Consider the following 24,615-nt stretch of genomic DNA (forward strand, 5'->3'; position numbering starts at 1 on the left):
TCACAGTCTATATTCTATGATGAGGTCCCACAAATCTGTGAGTGTGGCGTTCAATCCTTCTTTCTCCAACAAGACCAGCTGCTGGAAATAGTACGTCAGCCATTCCACAGAAAACGTCCCCACTTTGCTGCTGGTCACAAGTTTCCAAACAATGCTTATTTCATCCTGTAGGTCTTTCTGGGACCAGTGAGGGTCTTGGTAGAGTTTAGCCAAACACCTAGTTAAACATCCAGCAAGTTTTTCAGTAAACAACAAATTATTACAGAAGATACCAGATGTCTGCCCTCCCCCTTTGTGATCTGAACAGAACTAAACCCAACATTGTGGGTTTTATTTAGCATCTTTACAGGATTGTCTGGAACACCAAGGAACTGACAATGAATTTACTGTCCTATTAATTTTTTTTTTTTTTTTAAATAACTGGTCACAGTTTGGGCCTCAGCACTGCATTCTCTTAAAGTTTTAAGAGCATAACTGTCTGAATGCCCTCAGACTTTCAGGAACAATGTAAATAGTGTCTAAAGCACAGTCATGTTAGTCTGTATCTTCACAAAACTAAACAAAAAGTCCTGTAGCCCTTTAAAGATTAACATTTTTATTTATTAAGTAACAACAAGAAGTCCTGTGGCACCTTATAGACTAACAGATATTTTGGAGCATAAGCTTTCGTGGGCAAAGACCCACTTCATCAGATGCAATACTGAGACATGCCATCCTGTTCAAAGCAGAGTGCCAGCTTTCTTGCCCCTGCTCATACGTGCATTAGTTTTCGGACAACGCCATAAACTATCATTTGAAGCAACCTTTTCAGATTTGACTTGAGTAAGCAACTCTTCACTGCTCAGTCCTAAATTTGTTAGAACTGCAGTTCTTTTTCTCAGCCCACAGATCATAGATGACTAACACCTGCAGGAGGAGGGGAGGGAGGAAGGACCACCCCAAGGTACAGGGAGGGGGGCATGAGGGAACACCCCATTTAGCAATTAAAATTATGGTGGTTGCCTCTCCCAAGTGCTACCATGAGTAACCTATGTCACAGGTACAATGAGTTTCAAAGACAAGGAAAACATAATAAAGTTCCAGTGAATTGGTACAATGGAACAAAAAGTCTTCTCAACTAGGTATCTTTTTTCACTTGAGGTAGTCAACTAAAATGAATGGTAAGTGTGACTGAAACAGGTAAAACAGCGACTAAGAGAGTTTATAGAAGAGAACAGTATTTTCTTATTCTTTTCAGAATTTCTGGGTATCTAACTTACCTCTCTTCAACCTTCACACTGAGATCCACAGCTTGCTCCTGGAAAAGGAGGAAAAGTAATGAACCAAAGCATAGTTTTACAGATGCTATCACCCGGGAAGCATGAAGAATTCCCACCGCTTACCATAAAAATCTCTCAAAAAGAAAAGTCAACTCAAAGAATGGCCATATTATGCTTTCACCATATACAAAAAACAAATGTATACTTTAGTCAGGTTGACCTTAATTATCGATTAAGAACAGCTAGCAATAACGGCACCTTAAAGGAAGCACAACAGTGTATGGTGAGGCTTCCTGGGATATGTGGAACACTATGATATTGTCCATATCAATATTATAAAATTGCAAGGAATCTGACCAGATATGCCATGTGAGGTATCCTCAAAAATGTTCTAATTTGCTAAGTACACAAATCTTGTTTATAAGTTTGTATCACCTTTGCATTGTGAATTATAGCCATGTCGGGTATATTTCCATTTCCAAACTTGTGCTTTGTTTCTGGCTGCTCCTTAATCTGAAAGTGCATCTACACTAGAGTGCTACTTCAAAGTAGCAGGCACAACTTTGAAATAGCACACACTGCATCGACACGTGCCACGCGCTACTTCGAAGTTAAATTGACATTAGGTACAGAGACGTCAAAACCACTGTTCCTATGAGAAGAATGGCAATAGAGCCTACTTCGATACCTAATATCGAATAAGATGTGTGTAGATGATCCGCATCCCGCTACTTCGAAATAATAGAGTCCACCATGGTGACAATCAGCTGTTAGGTGGAGACGTGCCATCCAGCTCCATGGGGCCCCATGATCTCTGTGCCCAGTGCCTCTTAAAACTGCATGGACCCTGAAATGCCACAGCAGGAAGATGAGACCATGCAGGCAGCAACCATGCCATGCAGTACTCCTGCATGGCCCAGAGACAGACCATGGCAGCCAACAAGCCCCCAGGGCTCCCCCTCTGGGCCATCCCAGGGCTCCCAGATCTCCAGCAAGTAGGGCAGGAAGGGGGGCCCTTACTGGACAGACTCCGAGCTTTACAATCTGCTGGGGCTCTGGGGTAAGTAGGAGGTGCTTCACGTAACAGGGAGCAAGCGGCAGAATGTGGAAGCGTTTGCCCAACTGGCCGAGGGCCTGACCACCCGGGGTTACCCAGCCTACACTCCTGACCACATCTGGAGTAAAGTCAAGGGGCTGCAGCAGGGTTATGCTCAGGCGCAAGACTCAGTCAGCTGTTCTGGGGCCACCCCCGCTGCTTGCCCCTATTACCCAGAGCTCAGGGACATCCTGGGTCCCTAGGACATCTCCTCCCTGCCGTCCAGCCCTTGACACCAGGGACAAGGAGCCCCAGCGGGACACGGTGCTGGAGTTGGGACCGGAGGCCAGCCCTGCACCCCAGGGCCAGCGCTAGGACCATCTGCTCCACCCTTGGAGTGGTCCAGCAAGGAGTGGGAGCTGGTGCTGGACATCCCCTCCTGCAGCTGTAGCCAGGCATCCACCCGATGGGCCTCACCAACCATGGTGGTGGACTGTCAGGTACATACCCCACAGGGTACACCCCCCACAGGGCATGGGGCAGGGGCCCCATACTTGAACAGGGGCCTCCCACACCCCCAGCAGACCCTAGCCCTCCAGGGCCTGGGCAGACCATGGCCCTGGAATGGCACCACAGTTGCCAGTGCCCATCAGCAACCACACCCATAGACAGCGCCATGCCCAGCCCCCAGAAGGATGGGTGGAGGGGGCGGACCACACGAAGGGGCCACCATACACACTGACAGGGCACAGGGGAGAGGGACCAAATGCCCATGGAGGAATGGGGGCATGGGCCACCGGGCAGGACTCAATCAAGACCTCCATCTCTCTTCCCCCATTTCTGCAGCCACAACATCCAACAGCCAGGACAGCATAGCGCTGTGTGTAGTCCCAGAGAGCTCACTCAGCTCCCTGGACCATGACCGCCCAGGGGCACTGCCAGTGCTAGTACAGGCCCTCCCCCACCAGGGCCAAAGGCACACCTCCCTGGACCCCAAGGTAGCCGCCGCCCTCCAGTGCCAGGCAGGCATCATGGAGCAGAGGCTCTGCTTCAAGGAGAAGTAGGCTGCCTGGTGCTGGGAGGCCCGGTGGGACTTTATGGCCACCTTTAACCAGGTGGCCAGCTACTTCAGGGAGCTGGTGGTCGGGCTGCCACTCCCCCCCGCCACCCTCTCTGCTGCCCTGCCTGCTGTCCCACCTTCCAGCCCCCCAGGGCAGGAGCCCATGTCAAGGACCCACCCCAGACATATCTCCCCATCCTCCCAGCTCCCAGACTGCCTTTCCAAGGACCCCGGACACAGTGGGGGCTGCACCTGTCCACCCCCACCCTGGAGTGATGGGCCGATGGCTGGCCTGTCCATATGCTCCCCCTCACATATATAGTTATCCCCCCAACATGTACATAGTTGTGACATTTGTTATTGTTCCAAAATCATAGGCAAGAATTCTGATCAGTTAACAAGAATTCACAGTTTTGTTTCTCCCAAACCACTGTGTTACATGTGCTTTTGGTGGGGGCTGTGTGCAGAGGGCCCACCAGGGCAGCACTCATTGGGCCCCCTGATCAAAGTACTCCCCCAGGGCCTCCTGGACCCAGACCACATCTTGGTGAGCCTGGTGGCTAGGGGCAGGAGCCAGCTGGGGGTAGGGTGTTCCAGCCTCGACTGCTCACCCCTTGCTTTCCACCAGGCTGTGGACATATTTGCTGACAGCACAGGAATGGTGAGAATCAACCTCAGGAATCTATCTCAGGTTCTGGAGAGGAGTTTGCTGTAATGGGCATGGACTTTTCTTCCTGTTCCACACCAAGGTTAACTCCTTCTATCCTGTCTCCTCTAACCTATACCAGGCCTTTTTCTTTCCCACTCCTGGCTCCTTACCCATTCTGGTCTCTTCATCTAGCTAGTCCAAGTCTCCACACTTCAGGTTGCTCACTCCAGTACCAGGCATACAATTTTATTTGTTAGATAATGAGTTTTTGTGGGTAAGACCCACTTATTCAGATCTGGAGCAAAAGAACAACAGAGGGTTTATAACAATGAAGGGAGAGGAAGTAGAGGGGAGAAAAACTTGAGAGGAGAGTCACCTATCATTAATAGGATGCTGTGGAAGTAGTAAATTTAGTGGGATGGCTGCCATTCCTGTGAAGGTCAAAGGTGGGGAAAATGCCCTTGTAAAATTGAAGATAATTGAGATCTCTGTTAAGCTGCGGATAAAATGTATCACACTTGCAAAGGAGTTCCAATTCAGATGTGTCCCTTCGTAATCTTGTGGCAAAATCCCTTTTTTAAGAGGGTGGCCACTTTAAGATCCATTATTGAATATCATGGGTGGTTACATAGGACTTATTGGGACAGCTTAATAAAAGTCAGAATGACTAGGCGCACCCAGTAATTATTTATTGTGCCTTCTCATATCCAATACTTAATATAAATACATGGATGGCAGCTAATGAGGACAAGGGAAGGCACTGTCTACCCACATGGATGTTGGTGGCTCCACCTATTGTCCACCCCAGGAGATGCCTCTTCCAACCTGCTTGCAGCAGCCTGCTCTTGTACAGGCAGTGAGACTGGCAGATGGAGGGGAAGGAGTGGCCTGGACTGGGTCTTCCAGTGAAGCCTGCACTTCCTGTCTCCCTGGTGCTCCAAAGCCAGGAAGGCTGGGGCCCGTCTGGTGCTCTGGGGCTGGAACACTGGAGCTGTGCAGCTGTCTGACATTCTGGAGCTGGAAAGCCTGTGATTGTGCAGCTGAGCTACAGTGCCTGTCAGCACAGCACTAGACTTGGACAGGGGCCAGCCAGTGGCCACACTACCTGGGGTTGCAGGACAGGGGCCAGCGGCTACATTGGGGTTGGGTGGGCTCTGGTGGCCATAGAAAGGGCAGGACCTTAGGTAAAAAGGGCAGGGTTGGGGAGCTTGCTTCCCCAAGCCATACATTCATCCACCACCCATACACAAATAATTGTTTTAACGTAACAGACTTATTTTCATAAACACATTTCAGAGTTATGTCAACTGTGCCTCTATTTAAACAGCTGGGGTAGCACATGAAATCATTACAGACAGAACATAAGTCAGGATCCAAGTGTCATTTTCAGGAGCCAAAGCCCTGACTTCTGAATCGATTTGCCCAGCTAATGGATTAAGCTTCTAGACAATGCTGTTTCTCACCTCTAGGACAGCTGTCGTTTGCAGCAGCTCTGAGCAGATTTCTCTGTCTACATAGAAGACAAATGGGATCTTCCTTCTCTCTTCTGAATCAGCACTGCAGAAAGTGGATGATGGATTCTCAAAGGCCCCTGGTACGGACACCTTGACCTGACAGTTCTCTGAATAAGGAAATGAGAGGTTCAGCCCACACAAGTGAGAGCATAAAGACAGAAGAGGAAATCCCTAATATACTAGATTGCAATCACCTCTCCTCAAGTGACTAATGCCTCAACATGAATTACACCCCCCCACACACACTCCAGAACATCTCACATCCTCCAAAACAAGTTTCACATTGATTCCTCAATGTCCTGCCTGCAATGCTTCTCCACTTACCATCTATAGGTGTCAAACCTGCATATGCACCTTTGTAATGTTTAGGTGTGTTCCCTGGTTTCCATTTGTAGGTTCTGGTCATCACCACCCAGTACAGACACAATGACAGCCTAGGTGTATTAGCTGTGACCCCCAGGACTGCACATTTCAATAAGCGTGAGGTGGGAATTTGGCAAGGAGGGAGTAGTGTTACTTCACAGAATATCTACAAAATTAACCTCGTTTGTCCCAGATATCCTTCTAACACTCTCTCTTTTGTATGAAAGCCAGGATCGGTCTTTTGCCAGCCAGATGAACAAAAGGTCGGCTAGAAATGTACCAGACAGACTTCCTGAAGGTCCTATTCAGTCCATACTCATGTTTCTGATAGAATTCCATACCAAGGGGAAGTGCATTTCCCCATTATTATCTTCTGCCTCTAAACCCTAGAAATGGATGGCTATGGCAAAGCAAGAACAAATGTATTGCAGTTCAGAGCAACTGCACCTGTATTCCAGCCCTCCGGTTCCTAGAGTGCATCCTTGCTAGGCTCGCAACTCCTAAACTTCCTCACTTAGGTGGAGACCACATTTTTCTCTTTTCAGATCTGAGCTTCTCCAGACTGCCCAGTTTCCTACCTACACTGAATTTCCCAGAAAGCCAGACACCACAAACAGGTTGGCGTCTGGACTTTGCTTTCCCTTTGATGGGTGTGAATAGCTACAGCTGTCCATTGTTATTAGTGTAAGAAATGTGCCAGCAGGAACTCAACACAACAGAAAGTACAAGGCCACAACCACTACCCAACACATCTAGAGAGCATAAAATCTGGGAAGTTGAATGTAAAAATATAATTAGGTAGGCAACTAGCATGGCGCACAGAAATTCAATCAGGAAAACAAATACATCAGAAGCAGGAAGCATGCCAAAAAATAATGGGGCCGCTGGATGAATGAGGTAAAAAAGGAACACTAATGGAAGACAAGATAGTTGCAAAAAGCAAAGGAGATCCTTTTGTCATTCTTCACTTGCTAGCACATAACAGATTCCCAGACCTGATACATTATTTTTAAGATGACAAAGTTGAAGAACTCTGCCAGATTGAAGTGTCAGTAGAGGAGCTTTTGGAACAAACTGATAAACAGGGATCAGATGGTATTCACTCAAGAGTTGTGAAGAAATTCTAACAGGATACTGCAGAACTATGAACTGTGGAATGAAGCCTATTGCTTAAAATCAGCCTCTAATAGCTAATGTAACACCAATTCTTAAAAAGGCTACAAAGACAACCCAGGTATTTACAGGTCCTTTAGCCTAACTTCAGTATCAGGCCAATGGGCTGAAACTATAGTGAAGAATAGAACTATTGGACACAGAGATGAACACAATATGTTTGGGAAGTGTCAACACAGCTTTTGTCAATGGAAATCATGCCTCACCAATCTATCAGAGTTCATTTAAAAAAGTGGACAAAGGTGATCCAGTGGACACAGTGTACTTGGGCTTTGAGAAAGCCTTTGACAAAGACCCTCACCAAATGCTCTTAGGCAAAGTAAGCATTCCACCCATGGATCAGTAACTGCTTAAAAGACAGGAAAGAAAAAGTAGAAATACATGGCCAGTTTTCATAACTGAAAAAGGTACATCACTGGGACCTGTACAGGAACAACATATTCACCTATGACCTATTCACCTATGAAAAGGGGATAAATGCTTGTAAGTAAGATGAAGGCCTAAACCCACAAGCCTGGTCTGAGGCGAAAGACCCATGTGGGCACCATGGCAGCAAATCCACTGAACTGTAATACTGAGATGGAAAAGTTTGCAATAACACAAAATAAGTCAAGATAGTTAAGTCCAAAGGTGGCTGCAAAGACTTACAAAGATTCCACAAAATGGTGGAAATGACAGATCAAATTCAATGTCGATAAAAATAAAGTAATAGACATTGAAAAGTATCATCTCAACTATACATACAAATTTGTGGGGTCAACTCACTGTTACTGCTCAAGGCAAAGACTGAGCAGATTCACAGAACTAGCCACACTATACAGCAACAGGTAGAAAAAGCTAACAGAATACTAGGAGCCATTAAGAAAAGGGTAAGACAGACAAAATATCATTTCACTATATAAACGCATGGCACGCCCACATCTTGAATGCTGCTTGCAGTTCTGGGTACTTCAATTCACAGAAAATATATTAGAATTGCAAAAAGTACAGAGGTGCACAACAACAATCATTAAGGATATGGAACACTTCCATATAGGGAAAAATTAGAAAGACACACTGTTAAGAGACAACTGAGGGCAGATATGATTGAGGTCTATAAATTCATGCAAGGTGAGAAGAAAATAATGGAAAGGTGCTGTTTACTCCTTCACATAACACAAGAGCCAGGAGTCACCTAATGAACTCCATGGGCAGCAAGTTTAAAGCAAAGCACTTTTTCAGTCAGTGCTCAGTCAACCTGTGGAACTCACTGTTGAGAAGGCCAAAAGCTTATGTATGTTCAAGAAAGAATTAGATAAATTAATGGCGACTAAGTCCATCAATGACTATTAGCCAAGATGGCCAGGGATACAATCCCATGAGCTCTGGGTGATTCTAAATCACTGACTGTCAGAAACTGGGACGAGAAGATGAGGATGTTCCATTTACTTCCACTGAAACATCTGGCACAGTCCACTATAGGAAAATAGGATACTGACTTAGATGGATCATTGGTTTGACCCACTATGACCATTCGCCTGTAACTTTTTACAGAGGTATCTTTTACAGTCAGGCTTTACCAGTAACTGAGATGATTGGTCTTAGATACAAAGATATGAAATCTCACATTTACTCTACATTTATAATCTCCTTTCAGTTTCTCTGTTAAATTGTTTCTATTAGAACACTTTGATACCAACAGGGAGCACGCACAGCCCTGTGGCTGGAAAAGACTAATAGTATGGAGGGTGGAATCCAAACTCCCTATGTCCAAATGTGGCACCTTTGCCACGGAGCGAAATCCAGCTGATCTGAAGAGATACATGGCTGAGATTACTTTCTGTCTATGCACATCATCTGGTGGGATGCATTCCCTCCTGATTCAGCTGTGTTGCTGGAGAGCTAAATATACAGGGAAACTGTAGCTACAAATCCTAAATAGCAGTAAACTAGAGGTGACAGTAACATGTAAGTACTTCCCTACTAACAAAAAAGAAATGCTTTATCATAAGCTCCCAGTCCTTCGTCCGAGCAGTGGCATGATGGCACTCAGTCAGCTGAGATGGGGCTGTCTGTGACTTTTCTCTCCAGGGAGCAAAGGAGCTGGGTTATAAGACATTCCCACCTACACTAGATTTCTACCTTCTTGGAAGTTGGGTAGAAGAGCCTCACCTGAGGATTTAGCACAAAAGTGTGTTTCAAAGTTTGCCCTGGGGTAATATTCCCCACATCAAAATGAATGGAGGCAGCGTGACTCTTCAGCACAACGTCTTTGTCACAGAAGGTGAACTCGAGGATATTCTGCAGCTGGAGAAGTGAGAAATCTTATCTAAGCATCTTCTAATAACAAAATCTGTTGTTGCCTAAAGTGGAAAAAGATGCATTCTTTATTTCATTTGTCATTTTTTCCCTTTGTCTTCTATCATTTTATTTTCAAGCAACTAAAACATAGCATCATCGAATACTAGAACGGGAAGAGACCTCAACAGGTCATCAATTCCAATCCCCTGCCCTCATTTCCCGTACTAAGTTTGTGTTTTGCATATCCCTCTCAAATGCCAAACCTCTGCATGGATTCTACTTCTGCTTGCAAATCCCTCAGACTGGAGAAAGGAGGACACCCAGGGTCACTATACATATAACGTATTTGAGAAGGTGGGGTTATCGGTGGACAGAACAGTAGGTAGCTATACAATGCAAAGGAGTATCAATAGGGACTGGAGCTGCCAAATACACGTATTCCCTCCAGTCACAGACTTGGGGTATAAAAGGAGCAAAGAAACAGAGCAAGAGGATGAGTAAAGGAGGGAAGGGGAGCAGACTGAAAAGAATGCAAGCAACTAGCCTAGCCATGTGAAGATGGGAGCGCAAGCATAAGCAGCAAAGACCCCATTTAGCTCCACTCGCTAGAGTAAGGCTATATCTACACCATGAGACAAATTTGAATTTATTCAGATCGACTTTGTAACACTGTTATCTATTCAAATTGGAGTATTCCTCATCTCCCCACAGGCTCCGCACAAAGTCGACTTCTTGCTGCCACACTCAATTGGCAAACATTGCATTGCCCTCATTCCCCTCCAATGGAAAGCAAATGGCCATTTTCCCAAGAGAAAGGAAGGAAGAAAAAGTAGGGCATCAAAAAAGATCACCCCACAAACTGAAATCTCCTACTTCTGTATCTGAATTGCTTTTCTATAACTGTAGCTGCAGCTGTAACTTAAGTATCAAAGATTTTACAGAAAGTGACAGCTGTGTGAGACATCTCAGCTGGCCTTCCAGCCACAGTCCCCTCCTCCCCTGATTACATATGATCCCTGAAAATAATACAGGAACAATGCAGAGCTTGAGGAGAGAGTAGGATTGTAAAGGTTTTGAAAAAAAAGATTTTGTGAGGCAAGGTTTTTGGCTTCTTAGGCCATTACACAGCTTCTGTGCCCTTGGCTCACCCAGCAGTCTGGTTCTTCTCAACTGGTCCTGCACCCACTCTTCCCTGTGTTAAGGGGGCTGACGCATGAAGAAAGAGGAGAGAAAAGTTATGGGAGAAGATTTTAGTTTCCCAAAACTGGGATGGTGTGAAATCTCTTAATTTCATAAGTGAAATATCAAAGATTTTACAAAAAGCAGCAGGTGTCTGCAATGGGCTTACAGTGCAGCAAGGTGTCTGTCTTCTCAACTGGCCCTGCACCCACTGTTCTCTATGTTAAGGGGGGGCAAAGCTTGAAGAAAATGGATAGAAAGGGTTCAGCAAAAGATGTTTAGCTTCCCACTACACTACCAAGAGTTGTCCAACATGAGGGAGGGGCTCACCAAATTTCAACAAGAGGTAGTACTCAGGTGGGGACGAGCATCAATTGACTGTCAGGTTGCTGGACCCTGTCATCCCATGGGGGAGGGCAGGGTAGGTGGATCAGAGGACGATGGGCCAGTTGACATGGCTCCAGAAAATATTTTTGTGCAGGGGGTGGGAGGATGGACCATGGCTTCAGAGCCAGTTGAAATGGTTCCCATGGTGGCTGCAAATCCCCAAAAATACTTTTCAGCGGGCAAATGTGGGACCTGTGGCTGCAGAACCAGTTGAAATGGTCCCCTGGGTGGCAGCAAGCCCCCAAAAACCTTAGCCACAGGGGAGACTTTCCCCCAGCAGCAACAAGCCCTGCAAGTCTTAGCCGCCTGGGGAGATTTGCCTCTAGTGGCAGCAAGCTCTCAAAAATGTCTTTGTGGTGGTGAGGGGCCAGTTGAAGAAGTCCCCCCAGGTGACAGCAAGACCCTGAAAATCTTAGCAACTGGGGGAGACTTTCCCACACTTGGAGCCCTCACCACATGCAAGCCAGGACATGGTGCTGCCAAGCAGCATGGGCCACACTGAACGGCAGGCACATCCTTTTATTGGATCGGTGGCTAGCCACGTGATGAAGTTGAAGGCAGAAGAGACCACGACTGCATGGCATCTGTGGGGAAGGGCTGGGGTGGGGGCCTGCACAAATGTAAACAACAGAAAAAAAAGCTTCTCAGCCTCTCTTTCTTCCACAACTCCCCAAACAGCCTTGTTGCCATACAGTACAGTGGGGAAGGGGCTGGCACAGCAATGAAAAAATAAACAAACCAAGTGCTCAGCTTGCAGACATAGAGACAAAACTATAAACTCCATGTTGGAGCCATTCTGAATGTGTAGATGCACTCACAGCGCTGATAGCAAAGAAAGAAAAAAGTTTCTCAGCCTCTCATGTGGGAATGACCCCACAGCCACGGGCTTCTTGGTGCCCAATTTGAATTCACAGGCATCCTGTTAACTAACTCCTGCGCACCTGGAGAGCAGCGGAAATGAAAGCGGCCAGAGCAGAGCACTGTGGGGCACTGTGGGATACTTACAGGACACCGCTAGAGGCTAATGAATTTAATTTTAAGACATGGCGCTTCCACGCTGGCCTTCATTTGCACTTTAAATTCAAGCTCGACACTACACCCAGCCAGTTTCGAAGATGTTGTGATAGAGATATTAGTGCTTTCTAAATCAAGCTAATGGTATTTACTGAAAAGGGAGTAACATCATAATCTTGAGCTTACCGCCATAAATTCGAATTTATCTCATAGTATAGATGTAGCCTAAGTTGGGAGAAGAAATTCTAAGCTAAACAAGTGTTTAAATACTGAAGGATATTTCTGCTAACAACCAACAGTAATGCTGTTGAGTAGGACACAACGAGAGCATCAGAGAGTTAGTCTAATATGTTAGACAAGAACCAGTTAGCCAATGACACCGAAAACAGCAGCTGTGTAAACCAGCAGACCCTGCAATTGAATATGAAAACTTTTCTAAGAGGTCTTTGGCCACTTCTGCTTTGTGAGTGGTTCTGAATGCCATGCAATTCAATAGTCAAATAATATGCTGTGTCCTAAATAACTGATATTATTTAGAAAGGCTCTGGGGCACATAAATTTTCAACAGTTGGAAAGAAAGTTGGAAAAAACAACAGGCTCCATTTCAGGCTTCCTGTGGAGCAGCTTCTGAAACGAAAAAACTAGTACCAGTGTTACTGTGCTGATGCTGCTTAGCTCGGAAAGTGTAGGAAAATGACTTCTATTAAAATCTTTTAGCAGAAGGTTGTCAACAGAGACTGATTTAATGTACGCCTCTTTGACATCTGTCCTACAAACCAGGCCAGGAGCAAAAGCATTTTCCAAAGGCAGACCAGGTTAGAGCTCAGTCGGCCAATCCTCTGTCACAGCCTATTGAGGCACCGCATTCCCACCTTGACCCCTTCTTTAAACACCTACAGGGGGTTGCTGAATTTGATACCCCATCTCCAGTTACAGTTTATGATTCTTTATTAGGAGGCAGAAGTGTCTATGATTTGCACTTTGGACTAGAAATCTGACTTCTAATCCTGGCTTTGTTCCAGATCCTGTGGTGTTTGAGGTGGTCTACAACATTTTTATGCCTCAGTTTTTATGTTTGCAACGGGTTGCTTACTTGACTAAGTTAAAATGTTCTGAGGATTATTTTGTAGGGCATTTCTAGATGTATATGAACATATTATTCAATGTTAAAGAGATGCAAAAAATGCAAAATGTCTTCCTCAGTTCCCACACCCTCTCCAAAACTTTTAAAGGGCACAGTGTCTGCTTTTCTGCACAACTATTTTTCCAGAGCCTTGGGGTTTTTTTTCTTTTTAGTAAAAAAGGTTAGACTCAGATTTACCTCCTACATTGGTGTCATCACAAATACCTCTTCCCAGTGAAGAGCTTGATAAAGGCAGATCCGGAATCTCTAAATTTTATATCACATCTTGTAATATATATGTCTTGTAATAAAGATAGTTTGGGGAGGTTTTTGGGGTTTTTTGTTTTTTTTTTGGCTTTTTTTGAGGGCAGGGTAACTACTAAGTTCCTTATGCTGCAGGAGAAACCCATCTCGCCTTCACAATTCTGTGGATCCTGTATCTAAATCTTTCATTCAACTCTGGATCACTAGAATTATAAACAACCTGTGTTCAAGATGTGACTGGAGATGCAGTTGGAAGATCCAGTGCTACATAGCAGTCTGCCTTGGACACTGGAAGAAAGGACACAAGACTGGCATAAGGGAAACCTTATCAGCTCATACTTTCTTCACAACCCATTATGTCTCATTAGCCACTTTGTTTACAGTTTTTAGTTCAGGCTATTGAATATCAACAACCCATTCAAAATGGCTGTCATAAATATGTTCCTTTGGAACTGATTCCACTGAACATGCAAAAAGCAGCCAATGCACCAAAAACTGAGGTTACCTACCTCTAACTGCAAGTTCTTTGAGATTTGTAGGTCAATCTGTATTCTACATAGGGCCAGAAATTCTAACAAGCAGTGTCCACTGGCTGGCACATGGGCAGAAGCTCAGTTTATACCCCAGCCTGAGGGTGTAAGAGGCAGTGCAGGCCTGCCTCTCCACTACCACTTCATACAATGAAGACAGCAGCATCTAAAGCGGAGGGGATGGAAGGCAAGTAGTGCAATACAGACATGAACCACACACCTAAGACCATTCAGTTACTTGCGAAAAAACTTCCATTTGTTCTTCAAGTGCTTGTCCCTATGTGTATTCCACAACATAGGTGACTGGCCAGCAGTATTCATTTGGGAGGAGCGTGGAATAATGTCAGCCACAAAGATGTTTGAAGCACTTCAGGTTTTATTACTGCATCTTCAGCACAGGCCCCAACTGGCATGTAGTGTTTTGTGAATGTGTAAATGGAGCTCCAGGAAGCTACTCTGCATGTTTCCACTCTCAGTACTTCCTACTGCAACGTTGTTGGGGTAGCTGGTGCTTTTGTGGAATGTGTCCTTATGCCATCATGCGGAGGTGCAAGTGCTAACTGATGGCACGGGATGATGCATCCAGCAATCCATTTAGCGATTCTCTAACAAGATATAGCTTGTCCTCATCACCAGTCTGCTGTGGAAAAATATAGTCTAGGTGGTTTTCTGGTAGACTTGGCCCTCTGCAGGTAGAATGTCCAAGTACATCTGACATCAAGGGAATTTTGCCTCTTCTCAGATAATTTGTTTGACATGGAACTCAGAAATAACTTTAGGAAGGAATTTAGGATGGCACAGCAGGGAGATCTTTTGTGCATGAAAAATAATATGTGATGGATGTGCCGTGTGGGTTCCCATCTTCCTCACCCTTCTGGCTAAGGTAAAAGCAACTAAAATGCAACTTGCATGAATAAAATTAAACAGCAGTCATGTTGCACTTTAAAGACGAGAAAAATGATTTATTAGGTGATGAGCTTTCACGCATCTTCAAAGTGCTACGTGACTGACTGCTGCTTTGTTTATTAGAATACAGACTAACATGCCTGCCTCTCTGTTACTTTTTCATGGATAGAAAAAATGCTTTATATTCCACCTAAGAGTTCAAACAAACAACAGCCTGGTGACTGTTGACAGGACGAGATGAAGGTCCCAATGAAATGCAGATCTGATGACTGGCAGAAAAGTTCTAACATAGCCTTTAAAAACAACTCACAGTTGTAGAGCATATACAGATGGAACATCTTTACTGGAAGAAGGCAAGCATTGACCTCTGCAAAACAGACCTGTAGTGGGCAAGTGAAAAGCTCTGAAATCTTTAAAAACGGGAGATAAACTAAATAACTGGGATCTCTCAGAACTTGGAGAAGGCTGTTTATGCTGAGCCCAGGTCGAAAAGCATCTCATTTAGCAAATGGCAGGCCACAGGTGAGCATTTCCTACTTGGAATCAAAATCTTGGATACGTGCCAAATAAAGACGTCTTTGGCCTCAGAGCACACGCTGCTGGCCACTGTCCCTTCCTGCTGTTACCTGCTCCTTTCCTTTACCACTCAGGCTCCATATCCCTCCTGAACCTTGGTTCCCTTTCCGCAAGTACTGCCCTCCTCGTGGTGGCAGCTGCCTGGAATCCTACACTCCTAGAGGACCCATTATCCCTAGGCCCACCTTGCCTCAGTGACCCTCACTGCCATTCTTCATTTAGCCCCTTCCCTCATGGGGTAACTGCAGTCTAAAATTGGCCACTCATCATTCATAAGGGGTATGGACCTGCTACCTTCTCCCATCCTGTCTGCGCCCAGGCAGCCCTAGTACCTCCTCAGGTCTCTGTGGCAGGTCACAGCCCTGAGATTTGCCAGGTAAGAACTCACCTTTTCCTCCTGCCATTCCATAGCACTGCTCTGCCCTAGGTACCAGTTCCTAGCCAACAACTAGATCCTTTTCTCTCCTCACCAGCAGTGAGACTTACCATTCATCCAGGCTATCAGCCTTTTTTTCCCCCCAAGCCCAGTTCGCCTTGGTGGGCTGCCTCATGCCTTCTTTTCCCATTGTCTCTTGGCCCTCTCACAAGATTCTTTTCACTCTGCATACCACATGAAGGGGTGACTGCTCTGTTACAAAAGTATTTGGACTGGGGTGTCTAATTCTGCCCCCTTCTTGAGTAAGGAGATCCAGGAAGGAGCAGATCCTGAGAGGAGGATCAACTGACATTCTCAGGAGTTCTGGAACCTGAAACTGTCAGAGCCAATGGGTAAGAGAATGACTCTGGCCTTTTCATGATGGATCTTTCTCAAAACCCATGGTGATGGGAGAGCGGGAGGAAAGGCATATCTTCATTAGTCCATCCATGACAACAGGAGAGCATAGCCCTGGAAGCCATGACCCGTGGAGCACTACAAGGGAAGCAAACTGCCAGTGCATTTGGGACACAAAGAGGTGAATCTCCAGTTAAGATACTCCCCACTGAACGAGTCTCTCATTCCGGACAGAGCTAGGTATCTCCTGCACACAATCTGCAGAGAAGTGCTGTTCAGGTTTGTCTGCTGAAGAGTATTGAAACATTGAAAGGTAGGGGGACTTGGACAGTGATGTAGTGTCTGGTAGGTACACCGATTCATAGGTCTGACGGCTAATAGGCAAAGGAGAAAAGATTTTGCTCTGTCATTTATGTGAAAGACCCATGGTGATATCATTCAGTATTGTTTGCACATGGAGAGGAGAAATCAACAGAAGAGAAGTCCTCATGCCACACAATATGCCCTCAGTTCCAATAGACTAATGTGCAGTCTGAGCTTCTGTGGGGTCCAAATACCTTGTGCAGCTGCTCACGTGGGCACCCAAACCCATAAGGGATGCATCTGTTGTGATGGTGACACTACAGGTGAGATTGATGGAAGGACACCGACCATCCAGGTTTGACCACCAAGAAAAAAAGGGAACGGTCACGCTTGAGTTGATGCAATCCTTATTCAGTGCATAGACTGACCAGACCCAGACCTGTTGGCAGCTTAGACAAAGTCTGGCAAAAGGTGTCATGGGACTTAGAAAAGAAAGGCACAGCTTGACAGTCATCTTTGGTCAGTAAGTAATCCATGTTATCAGATTGCTCATTAACTGAAATCTTTCTGCGGAGAAGATAGATAGCCCTTGTTGAAATAGAGTCCAGAGTTGCTCTGATAAAGTGGGTCAATGGGGTGTTAAACTGGACTTTTCTTTGTTTAAGCAGATATCCCTCACTACTAGAGGATGGAGCAGAAACAAAGCTGCCAGCCCAGCCTCTTGGCTGGAGCAGCCTACTAGGTGACAATCAAGCAATAGGAAAACTGCACTGAGAAGAACTCACAGGTTCTTTATGTCGTAGGATCAGTTTATCAGATCTAATTATATAACCTCTACCTCTAAGTATAGTGCACTAAGATACAGGTGCAGTTAGATGAATGGGCAAAAGGCCATGTTCTCCTTATATATTTTTCAATACACAGACTACAATTCCTACAAGGAGACCCACAAAAAAAAGCCCCCTTTTCTGTCCACAGAAACCTATGTATGTATGTAATCAGGTATCCAGCTGGTTAGCATACACAAATGGCTGTTAATATGCACAAATGGTTTTTCAGGAGCAGCAAATGTGCTCATTTTCAATAAATGCCTTCACATTTGAAAATCAGGCTACAGAAAAACTTCAGTTAAAAATAAATTTAATGTTAAAATGAATGCAATGTTTTCAAAGGGGGCTGACTAAAGGAACTAACATTGTCCTGTGATTTTGTTTAGTTTTTTTTTTAAACATTCAGCAGAGAATACATACAGTGTTGAAGGTTTATAAATAAAAAGAGCCAGACGCACTTTGCACACACCTTAGCTTTTATATTAGTGTTACTCTGGAGTGAGTCCTCATTTACACCATTGGAGTTAGTCCTCATTTACACCAGTGCAAGATAAAAATAATCAAAAGCAACATTTTTGCCCTACCAAGTTTGCCATTTTCAGTGTTCCAGAAGTGAAACGCTTCCTTCATTTTAATACTGTACCTTGAAATGAACCTCATTGGCCTCAGTTAAAAAATTAAGACTAACCCTGTAAAAAGTTCATTTATTGTTTGTGACAGAGGACAGACAGGTGCTATGGAAAATGACATTCTAGTTACAGAAAAAGATTATTAGTTTGTATAATTTTGGTCAAGGACTTACACAGGTCTGTGCCATGAATGTTTCTAGCTCTCAGGACTTTCATAGTGAAGTTGTAGTACAGGTACTTCTCGTGCTGAAAAGACAATCAACCCAAATGTTCAACTGTGGCACAAACCGCCTTAAGAAAACTGCTGATATCAAACAAAAATGGGGAACCACCCAACACCTGGCCTGGTTAGCCTGAGAAAACTCATAACTTTCTGAGAGCAGCAACGACGAATGCCATGCATTTTCTAAAAACTCAGGGAGCCTCAGAGAGTCCAAAGGGGAGGCCATGAACTGGTAGTGATCCCTGCCCATGCACAGCATAGTAGAGGTATGGAAGTAGGCATCTTTTAAATCAAGGGCAGCATACCAGTCTCCAGGAAAGGGATGATGGATACCAGGGTCACAATTTTGAACTTGCTGTTGACCAAAAAGGCATTGAGATTCTGAAGATTGCATATGGGATGGAACATGCCCTTCACCTTGGGGACCAGAAAATAACAGGAGTAAAAACCCACGCCTATCCTTTCCATGAAGACTATCTCCACTGTCCCCAGAGTGAGGAATTGGCACACTTCTTTCTGCAGCAAACTGTTGTGAGAGGAGTCCCTGAAGGACAGGGTAGGTGGAATGGGGTGGGAGAGAATGGAAGGGTATAGCATACCCCCTTCCCAATGTTTCTAGGACCTAGCAGTCCAAGGTGATAGATATCCAGGCCCATTTGAAAGGGAACAAGCAGTTCCAGAAGGTGAAGGGTGAGACTGGTATGCTGTCCTTGGGCGTACCCTCCAAATCCCTGATGAGACCCTGAGGGTTTACTGGACTGACCCTGCCCATGGTTCTGAATTGACCAGTGCTGGTGCCTGCCGCTCCTTCCACTGCCGTATCTGGGCACAGATATGGCTGAAGTATGGATACCGAAGAACATAAGGGCAGCCCAGGTATCCTTCAGGCCATGAAAGCACTGATTCATCTGTTCAGAAATTACCAAAGGCCCCTCACAGGGGAGGTCCTGGATGGTCGACTGTAGCTCCCCAGGAACCTCTGACCACTGCAACCAAGAGCTGCAGTGTGTGACCAGCCCTGTGGCCATGGTGTAGGCCACCACATCCGCTGCATCGAGGGCAGCCTGCCCTGCTGCCTTGGAGATGGCTCTGTCCTCCTCTGAAAGTGCTGTAAATCTAGGCTTCAAATCTCTGGGGAGCATCTCAGGAAACTTGTTCACAAAGCCCCAGGTGTTAGAGGCATCGTGAGACACCAGCACATGTTGGTTCACTATGTGAAGAGGCAGCCCTGCCCCCACCCCGGCATCCCAAGGCGTAGGCCTTTCTACCCAGCAGGTCCATTTTCTTAGCATCCCTGTTCTTAGGGGGTCACACCCGGTTGCCCCTGCCTCTCTTGCTGGTTCACTGTCTGGATGACCAATGACCCCAGAGGTGGGTGGGAGAAAAGATACTCATTCTGGTGCTCAGCCCTCTTATTTGTCAGAGGACTGGAGACCAGGGTCTGCCACAGGGACTTGGAGATCTTGGCCACTGTCTTTTTTTGGGGAGGGCCACCCTAGTTGGGGCATCTAACTGCAAAATATCAACTGCTGGTCAGAGTCCTCAGATACCCTGTGAGCCTGGACCCCCCAGGCTCTGGGCTGGGCATCAAAGGAGGTCCTGGTGAGCCTTTGTATCCTTTAAAGGCATCGAAGGGAGGGTGTCCACCACGACCTCATCAGAGGACGAAGAGGAGGACCTCTTTGACCCTATCTCCCCAAAGGCCTCTGCCTGTGACAGGGCCTGCTGAGTTGATGGTGAGGAGTCCACCAGTGGCTGGATCACCTGGCCCTCAGGCTCCAAGGGACATGGGGAGAGTGGGCCTGGGGGAGCCAATGCCTCTGTGCAGATGAACAGGTCAGCGGTGCTGCTGACAGAGGTGCCCTGGACGCAGAGAAAGACAATCAGGATCCAGAGGGGCCTGTGCTCTCCCCAAGGGGTCCAAAATGGCCACCAAGAAGGGCTCAGGGCCTGCAGGGGCCAAGATTGCTGCACCGGGGCAAGTTGTGACCAGTGGTGCCGCTGCTGGCCCAAGAGGCTCCAGTGCCAGGACTTGGACCTCCCGGACAACCACACAGACTCCACCTCGGAGTCAGTGGAATACTCTGGGGCAGACCGCGGTGGGGTGGAGGTGGATGCTGCCAGTGCTGCTTGCAGAGCATGCCAAGCCGTCAACTAGGGTTTCCCCCAGCGCCAACGGGGAGGAGGAGGAAGCATTAGGTGGGACCAGATCCAGCAAGCTCAAAGAGGTGACAGAAGTGATGGAGACTGGCGTCACACTTGGTGCCAGGCAGGTCCCTTTTTCTGGTGCTGCCTCCAGTGCTGGAGTACTGAAGTCACCGGCACCAGCCGCACACCTCATGTCACATTCAAGTCTGGAATGGCATGTGAAAGCACCATGGAAAAGAAGTGCTTTTTAGGTACTGGTACCAGGGCACCTGGTGCCTTAGGATCCTCATGGTGCTGTCCATGGTCATGGTATTCCCCCAAGGCTGGTGCTAGAGGGTAAAGGGGGACAACACAATGAGGTCCCAATGTCAAGGGCTCTGGTAGATCTCCCGCTGACCTGTAGTCCTGGCATGGATTGTGCTGTTTGCCTGACCGTACCAGTCCAGGCTTGGCACTAAGGATGCCACATGCCCACTTGAGAGTGCACCAATGACACGCGCCATTTGGGTGATCTGCCCCTGCTAGACCTCCCCTTCTTTTGCAGCACCAGAGACTGGAAGCAGTGCTGGGACCTATGCAGTGCCAGGAAGGCATGCAAGTTTCCAGAAGTTTCACACGCCGAAGCTGGTATGCTCTGCGTCACTGGGGCCAAGTCCAACTCCAGTGTCGGGCAAAGAGCCTTCGCCATTAAGATACTCTTGAGGCGTGATTCCCCTTCCAGCCTAGTCTGGTGTTTACAAATCTTGTAGGCCTTAGACAGATGGGCCTCACCCAGGCACTTGAAACAGATAGAGTGTGGGTTGCCACAAGGCATAGACCACTGGCAACTTGGACAGTGTTTGAAACACTGGGGTGCCAGGCATGCCCTGCTGCACATGTGAAGTGCACGGCTCAAGGACCACAAAGAATCCTGAAACTTACAAACTAACAAACATTTAACAGCAACTACTCAACAACTGATAACACTAACGAACCACTAAAGGGCACTTCTGACTGGAGCAAGAGAACTTTCTAATGACCGCCTGGACAATAAGAAGGAGCTAGAAAGAAGTTGAGCCGGCAGGGGTATATATGGGCTGATATGCTTGATGGGTTTACAACAATGTGTGCAAGCTGTGTTCACACCCATACATGGACTGGACATAAGCAAGCACTCAAAGAAGAACAAGACTTTTTGGGAACAAGAATGGGCAAAGTCCAACTGTAGTTTATGTTAATAATTGTGGGTTTTTTACTTTGTTATGCAAACATTTAAACAAATCTCTTCCATTTTTCTTCCAGAGATTAGAAATATTCCACTCGGGTTATGTCTATGATACAAGCTCTATGTCAGCATAGTTACAGCATTGCAGTTACACCTCTGTAGTGCAGAGGCTGACAAAATTAGGGGTTTCCCGATGCTGTACCAAATCCACCATCTCAAGAGGCAGTAGCTAAGTCAATGGAAGAATTCCTCCATGAGCCTACTGGTGTCTATATTGAAGTTTGGGTCATCTTGACAACAACTCTCCAGAGAGTGAATTTTTCACATCACTAAGCAATGTAGCATGGTCAGTCTAAATTTTAGATGAAGACCAGGCCTCACTCTATGTACTGAAAGGGTCAGAATTAGGACCTAATCGTGCAAACATACACTGGAAAGTACAGGCCTTAGTACTGTTAAATCTTCCACTGACATCAGCAGTACCACTTAAACCAATAACCATTAAGTTCAGGCCTGTAGTTTTACATGTCCACCGCAACAATTTGAAGTTTCTTCATGCACTAATTGCAAAATCATAGAGCAGAACTGCTGCAGTTTGTATTACCTGTATGTCAGAAAACCCAGTCTCCGTTTTCTTAAATACCACAGAAGCCAGAAATGGCAGCATTCGAGTTGACACCTAATTAAGCAGCACAGCCCAGAACATGAGTGACAAGGTCCAGGCAGCTACCAAGCCTGAGTTAAATATAACAGAGGAAGAACACTAGAGGTTCTGGGTTCACTGTCTGGTTCTGGACTCTCCGCAAAACAGCTGTTTTCTAAGATCCTCTTTCCCTGAAAGCACTCACACCGTTCTACTCCCTCCTGAAAAATTATTTTAATGTTGTTTCAAACCCACCTTTATAATTAACTCTTTGAGGCAGCGACTGGAGACATTTTGAAGAAGTCAGAGCACAGGAACTGCCACTGTATGTTCCTAAATCACTAGTACCCGTTTCAAAATCTATCTCTGCATATCTTGCTCTGTGCTTTGCTGTGCTCTTCTTTCCCATAGCATTGAAAAAATAGTTGCATTAAATGCCTCAAAGCTTGCTTTTTGCTTCATTTTTCGTTGCCTACTTCCATGCCCCACTCTTCCTCTTTCGTCTGAATTTGCTCCTTCGAGCAGTTACATGTGCACGGACTTTGTAATAGTTATATGTAGGGCTTTTTTCCTGCTAGAACACCCAAGAACAGTGTTTCAGCACCCTTTTTCCTGTTGCCACCATTCTTAAAAGGCAGCTGAGCAGCTCTGAGCCGCATGTGGCTCTGTAAAGAGCCATTTGAGGATCTCGCCACTGCCACTACTGCTCTCCAATATCCCAGCATACTGCCATGATCAAAGAGGACTCAGTTTAAACAAGCCAATTAAATTGAGTCCTATTATCAGCACAGCAGGTTCTGGGAGCTGCCCCTGCTGCACTGTACGTGGGGGAGCTGGAGGGAGCCATGCAGCCACGGGGAAGAGCAGAGTGCCCAGTGAAAGAGCAGCAGCACGTGGAGCTCTGAGTCCTGGGTAAGGTGAGTGAATCCTGGGTTTGGGGTGGGAATTAAGACTCAGGGTGGGAGGCGAGCAGTTTGGGGCCATGGGGAGGGGAGGTTAAAGGCTGGCAGGGGGTTCAGGCTGTGCAGGGGTAGGTTACAGGCTGGTGGTGGGTTGTGGGGGAGGAAGTTTCTGGCAGTGTGTAGGGGGTTAGAGGCTGGTGGCAGGTTGGGGCTGTGAGCGGGGAGGAGGTTAAACCTGGCAGCAGCTGAGGCCATGCGTGTGCGGGGGAGGTGGTTAAGTCTGGCAGTGGGTTGGGGCCATGGGATGGTGGCAGAGGGATTGGTCCTTGTATTCCAGCACTTTTTTTCTCAGGAGAAAAAAAAAAAAAAAAAAAAAAAAGCACTGGCTATATGCATCAGAAAAATGATGGTCCAGTGATTTTGGCATTGATTCGGAAGATGGGGGCCTGGATTCTTGTTCTTTTTCAACCACAGAACTCACATGTGACCTGGTGGCGGAAGAAGTCAATTCTCCATCTGTAACATGTGGATTTCTTTTTTCTCATTAAAGAGTGGGAAGTGTTGAGAGACGAGGCAACGCATGAAGTTAAGACAAGTAAAAAGGACCTCAGACAAAGACAGCATCTGCTCATCTCATGATCTTTTCCTGTTAGACAATATATCTTTTCCCATCCTTTGCTTCAGAATTCATCCCATGGAATAGGGACCATTTCTTGTTTGTGTACAAAGCACCCCACATATTTATCTACAGAAATAATAAGTAGGGGAAGGGAATTCGGTTATGAATTTCTTGAGGTGCGAGTTATTGTCATCATACTCTTACTGACATACATTTTACATTAGTTTCAGTTTTCTTTTTCCATGCTTTAAAAATAAAACAATTAATGGAAATTATAAAAATGTATTTTACCCAAGACAATGGAAAGATTCTAAAAAGCCATTCCCTCTTCCATATGCATACAGAGCTATCCTGGCATATACACGTACTCGGTCTAGACATACAGTATTTAAAGCAGGCCATAAGGGATTCAAAAAAAAATCAATACATATTACTGCACACTCATTCTGAAAACGCTTATTAAAGCAGTGGAAGTACCTGATCCCGCAAAAGGTCCTGAAATTGAAGTCACTGAACAAATACAAAGCCATATCTTTGTAGTTGTTTAAGGCACACTTTCCAGCTTGAATAGACTAGGGCCTCTTGAAAATCTGCTGGTTTTTACTGTTCAGTTCATGACAGGTGGCTTACACTAATCATGGTCATCCTCATTATTACATTGTGGTCCCCACATTTCTAGCATCCACCTACTAACCCCTACCTGAAGCCTTCTTTGGGGCACAGACCTCTTTTTGATACAATGTAGAGGACAATGGGGCCCCAAGACCTGAATGGGGCCTCATCTGTTGCATTGTGATGGCACCTAATATTATTGTAGTGGCTCTACCTGGTCAATTAGGTTCTGAAAGGTGACAATGGATTTTTTGGATTACTGGTACCTGGATTCAGTTAGAGGTACAGGAATCCCAACACAGATCAGTTGATGGATTCTAATGGTAACTTCTAGAATTTCCACTACAAAGTAGATTCTAATTATCTGAAGTCAATTGTGACATCAACAGTTACATGCAAGAAACCCTGAAGTGCAAA

At 45.9% G+C, this 24,615-nt stretch overlaps 1 pseudogene; it reads right to left on the minus strand.

The window, feature by feature from the left end:
- LOC142014691 (cytosolic phospholipase A2 zeta-like) lies at positions 1-24,615 on the minus strand (annotated as a pseudogene).

The sequence above is a fragment of the Carettochelys insculpta genome, chromosome 6, assembly GCF_033958435.1.
Source record: "Carettochelys insculpta isolate YL-2023 chromosome 6, ASM3395843v1, whole genome shotgun sequence".
Taxonomy (NCBI): Eukaryota; Metazoa; Chordata; order Testudines; family Carettochelyidae; genus Carettochelys; species Carettochelys insculpta.